General features: G+C 44.5%; 1 long non-coding RNA gene across 1 annotated transcript in view; it reads left to right on the top strand.

Annotated features, from left to right (window-relative positions):
• Positions 1 to 214: 214 nt before the first annotated feature.
• LOC146206627 (uncharacterized) overlaps positions 215 to 8,019 on the top strand; it is a 47,453-nt gene continuing 39,648 nt past the window's right edge. Inside the window, exons 1-2 of the long non-coding RNA XR_014703273.1 lie at positions 215 to 297; positions 4,905 to 5,025. This is a non-coding gene — a long non-coding RNA (uncharacterized LOC146206627). The remainder of the gene's footprint in view (positions 298 to 4,904; positions 5,026 to 8,019) is intronic.

Genomic DNA, 8,019 nt, shown 5'->3' with positions numbered 1-8,019 from the left:
CCACTATTTCCCGCAGCTGTTTCTCGCTTGTGTCAATACGGCCTTCCTCGCAGCAGCACTCCTTGTAGTCGCTCCTCGAGGAAAGGTTTTCCGCAGGCTGTGCTCGGTTGCAAATATCGTAACGCGCGATTATTAGGCAGGTGCATGCCGGTCGTCGAAGCTAGACGGTACCCCGGGGCCACGCCGAGTGGCTTCACGCTGGGAGCCGATTCGGCGAAAGTCGAACGCGACGCTATGAGCGAACCGCAAGCGGGGAAGCTTCACCGGCGTTGATTGATGAATGTTCCAGCATCCAAGGTATTTGTTTATTGTGGCAGTAGAGACGAAGCGACGTCACGTAGCGCGAAGCAACCGAGTCCGCAAGCGACAGTGCGAATCAGCTGTGATGGGTTTCCTAATGCAACGCCACCGTTGCAACTTAGAGCGCGCAGGCTTGTTCGGCAATGACGTCGCCTGCTCCTGCGCCTACCGCGACAAGTGGTCGCTGTCTGTGCCAGGAGAAAAAAAAAACAACAGGGCCTTCTCGTTGACGAGTTCTCTGCGAACGAAAATCACCGATCCCAATTTCTCCGCCTTCAAGGTCAGAGAAGCAGATACATCGTCACGCGCGAAAGCTCGCAAACATCCGGGCAGTTATCTCTTTCCGGGGTGAAACGACGCGCGCTTGTAAAACGTGTTGTAACACATTTTGGTCTTTCTCCGACAAAGCTAAGGGCCCAGAGAATTGTTTGCGCACTGCCGTGATATCTTTGACACCGAGTGTTCGCGAACAGCTTCGTCATGATCGACGCGCCGCATCTTCCAAATAGGCAATCGTGGCCCGGAACAGACAAAAATCCATGCGTCGGCGTCGCGATGGCTGCTTAGAGGGCTATTGCCAAAGGCAGCTTTGCGTCACCCTCCAATTGGCCTAGGTGATAAGAATTGGGGATAAACTCTTCTTTTCCTTCACTGGACGTGGAAAGCACCGCGAGCTACGCTTATTTAAGGCAGACTACGCGAAGACGTTTCCAGACATATCACTGCACCGTGATTATTTTTTTCTGCTCAGTTTCGAAATAATAAGATATGAAATCATCTGCTAAAGAAACCTTACTCTCGAATTCAGCTTAGGATAAGTACACTCTAACAGCGGAAATAACCTGTTGATTCAAGTACAGTTCAACTCAAGACCCAAAGAATAATAGAGACCACAAAAGTTTCTAGTAATTGTAAATGGCACAAAAATAAAGGAGGGTGAGTTAGCGTCGTTTAACTGAGCAGAACGTGCGAAAACTTTTGCGCATAGATGGAGTTGATGGAGACGACGACGTGCGACGCAAAGCCGCAAGAGCGTGTTTCTGTTTATCAGGTGGGGTGATCGACTGCAACTATACCCGTCAGCACATGGTTACATAGGAGAAATATTTTTGCATCTTCTGTGAAATGCTGTCTGTGTGATGTGCCTAAAACAATTGAAGACTGTTTCTTTAATTGCAAAACGCAATTCCCTTTAGGGACGTGCTACAAAGAATTCTAAAGAAAGACTTTGTTCTAAATTCGTAGTGTGTAATACGTTGCAGTTACTAAGTCTGAATACGAGCACTATGACAAGATTTGCCTTATTGGACACCATAGCTTGCCGAACACGCGCCTGATGGATCGCAACATTTAACTTATTGTTCTACCCAGAACTCATTTTAGCTGAATGATACTCCAACTAAAGGGCATTTGTGAAGAAAGTGACTTTCAATCAGAGTGACTTCCGCTGTTGACACGATGTTTACGCTTGCCGTCTTTTTAGATTTAATTTCTTTTTTAAGATAGTGTAGCTCAGCAATGGCTTTGCAGTTTTTACATATAGCATTTCTGCACATAACCTCGTGTATTAAATACCATGATTGGAAGAGAAGGCAGCAGCGATAGTTGCGAGGTTCCACACTCACTAGCCACGTTGCATTCGTGGATTCGAATCCAGCAGGCGGCAACTTTTTTTATTTATTTTTTTAAACCTGAGTTCCGCAGAGGAAAGCCGCGTAAAGTAGTTCTTGCGCACTGAAATAAAAAAACAATTGGAGAGAATCAACGCCGTCCTCGCACGCATCGTCTCTTGCAAAAAATAGCCAGATAATGGGGTCTATTTCTCAGTAGAGCTAGTATGCCACAGATTTAGAGCTTGAAGGTTGCCCAATTACAAAGCTGAAAAAAAAAAAAAAAGGCCGTTGTCCGACTACTTTTCACAAAAACGGTTTCATTGTTGCTGGCGCAACGTACTGCTCTCATTCAGAGAAAGCTCGATGCAAAACGTCGCAGTTTCAGAAATAGGCACGTAGCTTGAGAATTTTCTGAGCTTATTATCAGCGCCATATCATTATGGTGCTTTGGCACAAAGCGAGCAGCAGCTTCTTCGTCTAATGCCAACGTGCTCCGCTGTTTTTCGGTCAATCGTCGTTCACCGCCATTGCACCGTGCACTCCGATGGTGAGCGCGTTCTCTGTTAAAATCCGCGCATAGAGGCTTTTTCGAAGGTCTTCATCACGTGGTCACCACCCCTTCGTAAAAAAAAAAAGAAAAAAGAAAAAAAAAAGCCAATAAGAAAAAAAAGTTGGCGTTAATTAAGCAGCGTAAAGGAGTACCAAGTTTTAATGACTGAAAGGAAGAAACGAAGCAGAAGATGCTAAACGCAGATTTTACAGTTTAATCTCCTTGAATAACATGACAGCTCAGACGTTACTTAAGTCCTTGCACAGAAATATTATCTTAACAGTATTTAGATACGAAAGCAAAGTCATACGGGGGAACGAACGGTGTGTGCTTAAGTTGGGTCCCTGCTTAGTGCTAGCTGACTGCAGGCATGTGCACGTGAACGCTGCAAACCACTTATGAAACACCCGATGTTCATTGCGGGCTGTTCCGACTTTCCTGACACAAATAAAATAATAAAGACCTAATGTGTAGTGGCGCTAAAGGCAGGCTACCTCATGGGACAGTTCATCCTTAAGATGCAAGGTTAAGGGGACTGCTGCTTAGAATTTAGAAAAATATTTCAAATAGGTACCTTGCTTTTTAGGCAGCTTGTGATAAACTAGAGTGATTTCAACTTTCGTTTTGAGTCAGTATACGTCCACGTATTATACGCTTCCAAACACGAGTTACGTCGTAGCTAATCCACTATCGATGCTTTGTATACAATTTGCTTTTTCGAAGGAAAGAAATTCACTTATTAGATACGGCATTACATTCATATTGATATTTAAATGCTCCGCCTTTAGATTCAAATCTCTCGGTTCGCCAGGCAATAAACGCTCGTATTCAAGGACTGTCAACGGTTACCCAGCTGCTGGAAATAACACATGCTTTTGCACAAGTGATTGATTCTCAGCTTCAAGGAGATGCTATACTGAATGACTTTAGGAAAGCATTTGATCGTGTCCTACATTCTAAATTAATCGAGCAGCTTCGTGCCATTGGCATTAATCCAAAAGTAGTAACCTGGATAGCATCTTACCTCACAGGTCGTATGCTGTACGTGGAAGTATACAATGCACAATCAGAACGAGTAAGTCCGGGGTCCCACAGGGATCCGTCTTGGGACTGATCCTATTCTTGATATATATTAATGATATTCATGCTTGCGCCGAACCTGGGGTGACAATAAGGCTCTTCGCTGACGACTGTGTTCTCTACACTGCGGTACGTACATGGGATGACCAATTAAATTTAAATTCTTCTGTAAATAGTATTGCCAAATGGTGTAAATCATTGGGAATGGAAATTAATATCGACAAAACTTCTTCCATCACAATTACACGTAAAAAAGCGCCTCTTGTATATTCTTACAGTTTATCAGGATGTAACATAACGAGGGTTGATACGGTGAAATATTTAGGCCTCACATTTACCCATAAACTAAGCTGGGACACTCATTTAAATAACACGTGTGCAAAAGCATTCAAACAACTCGGATTTCTTCGTAGAAAACTGTCAGCAGCTCCTTCTCATGTAAAGCTAACAGCCTATAATACCCTCATAAGGCCCATCCTTGAGTACGGTAGCATTATTTGGAGCCCTCATCAATCATACCTCAGCCGAAAATTAGAAAAAATTCAAAATAAGGCCCTTCGTTATATTTTCTCCAGCTACTCACGCCACGATAGTGTATCATCCATGCGAACTAAAGCGGGTATTCCTACCTTTTCTTGTTGGCGACGCGTAGCTTCCATGAAATGTCTATACCTTCTTTATAACGGTGGAATCAAAATTGATACAGATCAGTCCATCAAGGCATCGTATCATCGGTCGAAGAGGTTAAATCATGGGAAGTACATCAGACCCATCCCAGCTCAATGCGACGCATACAAATTTTCATTTTTTCTTTCAGCTATTGAAGAATGGAATAGGCTGCCACATGATTTTATGGACGATATCTGCCTTGATATTTTTCTTAAAATCGTCGAGTCATATTTTGAGAAGCAAATGGTGTAAACAAAAGATCGTTCCTAAAATGTCTTTCGTTATTCTCTGCGAGTGTTCAGTTTAGGATTTTATCTTATTAGTACCTATTGTATAACGTGTTCTTTTATTGTGTCGCTTCGCGGTTCTTTTCAGTGCTTCATATGCGACAAATTGAATACCAGTTATAGTGTTGCAGTGCGTATGTTTTCCATTTTTTGTGTTTCTGATGTCTTTCATTGTGTATAACGGTCCCATCAGTTCACCCACTCCTGTAAGAGCCTAGCAAGGCTTACAGTATGCTTAAATAAATAAATAAATAAATAAATAAATAAATAAATAAATAAATAAATAAATAAATAAATAAATAAATAAATAAATAAATAAATAAATAAATAAATAAAAAGAGACTTACCTCTTATTTACGTGCTCCTAGTTCTCTTTGCTGCTTCCACTTTCTATTTTTCTCGTAGTTCTCCGATCTTGCTGAAGACGCCCGCTCCTCAGCAGTTGAACGTTTCTCTCTTCGCTTGAAGACCCACTCAGTCTCCGCTTCGCTCTCGTTCGTAGGCTGTGAAGCATCGCGAAAGAAAGGTAAGTTCAATGTCGCTTGTGAACGTTTGTTCTACATGAGCAGTAGAAGAACCAGGAAGAGTATATTTTCCGGTGCACGTGACCTAAGCATGAACCAGTTGCGTCGGACGTCCAGGAAACGGGGCAAGTGTACACTGACCCCCCCCCCCCCCCCCCCCCATTTTCATTGCAATGAAAACATACGCAGTCTCGTGTACACAAATGAAGTGCGTGAATTCTCGTCGCCTCCAGTATCGCTGAAGCTTGCGCCGCGGCAGCATGGTAAGCGTGTGCCAGATTCGGCCCCATTTGTACGCCGGTGTTTTCCAGCCGCGCGGGCAGATTGCTTGGTGGCTTTCAACGGAAAGAGTGCATGCTGCCGTGGCGTCTTCGTGGTGAAAAGCTAAAAACGATTTTCCAGTCTAACTAGGCCGAGAGAACACAGCGGGTGCTAGTCAACGTTTGGACGAGAAGAGACCCCTTTGCGGTGTAAGCACCCTAACTGTGCTTCGTCTTCAAGCGAGAGCTGTACACCCATCATTTGCGCTTTAGGTAGCGAGAAACGTTGACTTTTGTTTTTGTTTTGTTTTACTGTGTTTGCCGTTACTCAAAAAGTTCTCGGGCTATTCGTCGCCGCCTCCGTTCCGGTGAGAAAGAGAGTATTTGCATCGAATCAGACAACTGTCTTTTCTTATTTAGTATTGTTTGGCTTTTGCGGACCCGAAGCGGTTAAAAAATAAGTGCCTGCACTGCTGCGTAACAGGAAGCCACGCGACAGTCGTTAAGGGGACAAGGCAAAAAAAGAAGTAGAAGCCCCTCCTGACGAGTCCGTAAAAGCATTTCACCGAATATTTACGCGTTTGCCTTGTGAAAATGCAACTTTAAGCAACGGATGAGTTGGAGTGAGGAGGCCATGCCAGTCGAATGTGTGGCGATCGATGCGGAGGTATGGATCCGCATTGATTTTGTGCCAGTATAGGAGCAGTAACCAGTAGTTGGGTGTGTTTGGAAGGTAGCAGACAGAGTTAATGTTCACCTCCCACTCCTCCTATAGCTCCGGATGGAGCTGCAGTATGTAAAAATAAATAAATAAAAAATAAATATGATTGGCGCAGAGGGAAGGGGGAGGTGACGGGGGGGGGGGGGGGGGGGGGGGGGGATGTGTGACTATGGGCAAGCACAGGCGTAAGGCACGCGTTTGTATTGTTCTCTATGTTTGAAGTGAAACGCTTTCCAGCACCATCGTCGGGTCGGTTGTGTTCCTCTGACAATTCTGACAATTTCTTCACAAGTTCAAGCAGGTCTGCTTAAGTTGACTCATTTGGGGAGCTTTGCTTTTTTTTTTTACTAGAAAATGGGGATATGAGCGCTAGGCGGGCATCAAAAATGTCCATTTACTGCACACCGGTGCAAACGTACCGTTCAAGACATATCAGGGCATCCTGATTATACTCCTAGGTTCTGTAATTATAGCTTTTTGTACGAATTTGTTATGACTGCCTCTAAGAACGCGCCTACCGCAGAAATGACCAGATCTTTTAAAGTAGTCGTTACCTGTGCAGCTGTGAAGCAACCAAAGCCATATGCAGCTGCAATGTAGTACGGTATAGGGTGCAACTATACATATCCCACTTCAATATATGGTACGTACGGCAGCAATACTTTTTGCCCATTTCTGGTAGTACAAGGGTGAGGATTATAGTAGGGAGTGCAGTTCTTTTGTCGTTGTTGTTGTTGTTGTTGTTTTTTACTTTATAGTGCTTCTGAGACGCGCGCTCTTTCTCAGCCAAAGCGCCATAGCAAGCGCGTCGTCCGGCCGCTTCTTGGAATCATTACCGGAGGCGGAGGCTGGAAATGGGGGCGTTTGCTAAGCGCTTCACATCACTTGTGTCCGACCGCGATCATATGAATGGTTTTAATTAATGAACACGTGCGCATCCAGTGTGGTCTCAGATGCTTCGCTATATGTGCATTCTGAAGAGCATTTTCGATGCTGCAGCGCTTCCACGAGAGCAAGAGGAAGACTGCCACCTGCTTACAGCACGGCTCTTCGAGTAGGAAGTAGCATAAGCAGGCTTCAAAGTCACACATATTCCGCTTTCTTCTTTAACACACGAGATCATTCTAGCGTCATAACTGTGGACAGCTGCGTAGAACAGCGCTACAGGATGGTTCGACTAAATTACTAGACTTAGGAGAAAAAAAAAATAATCAAGATATGTTCAGCTCTTCGCCAACTTGTTCTGAGAGGTTATGAAATCTAAAATTTCCTTTTTAGTTCATTCCTAAAATTGATTCCCCTTGGCAGGCACGGGCGAAGTTATCAAGTGCCATCGGACTTCTCTGTTACATGCCTTTGTCTTATCTGCTCGCATTCAATTAGTAAGGTGGTTATGAATGCCCGCAAGGAACTCGTGTATGCTTGCCAGTCTGTAAAGTGCCATAAAAACGACGAATCTGTTAGTACCTGTCTGCAGAAATGCAAACTGCCGTTCACATTCAGGGAAGCTTGCATAGGTACGCCTATTGTGTTCAACGCTCGTCCCGTTTATCGAGGGTTATCCAATGCCGGCACTGTAAATATGAAGATTGCCTCTTTCTTTTTTTTTTTTTTTTTTTTACCCCCTAAATAGAAGCCCTGCTTTTAAATCATGTTAGCGCAGTCTCACTAACGCGACGTTGCTGCTGTGACAGGACAAGTAATCGAACTTTCCATCAAGATAGAGAAACAAGGAAATAGTATTGGCTAACTGTTTCAGCGTCTAAACACGAGCAAGAAGTCCACAAAAACCCTTTGCAACGGTGGTGAGCCGAAGGCGGCATGGTGGTGTGGCATGGTGTGGTGTGGCCCGCGTGGTGTGGCATGCTATAGCGACTGGCGTCCCATGCATAGGTAGCGGCTACCCACAGGTCACACTGATTGCCACATACACGACGCGCAGCAGCTTTACGCCGTGTAGTACAATGCTCCTGGCGTGCGAACCTGTAATCAGACGGGCCCAGCTGCGGGCCACG

The sequence above is a fragment of the Amblyomma maculatum genome, chromosome 1 (genome assembly GCF_055883805.1).
Source record: "Amblyomma maculatum isolate TAMU_Amacu chromosome 1, ASM5588380v1, whole genome shotgun sequence".
In the NCBI taxonomy this organism is placed as follows: Eukaryota; Metazoa; Arthropoda; class Arachnida; order Ixodida; family Ixodidae; genus Amblyomma; species Amblyomma maculatum.
The sequence above is the reverse complement of the archived record's forward strand: the minus strand, read 5'-3'. Positions and strand labels throughout refer to the sequence as shown.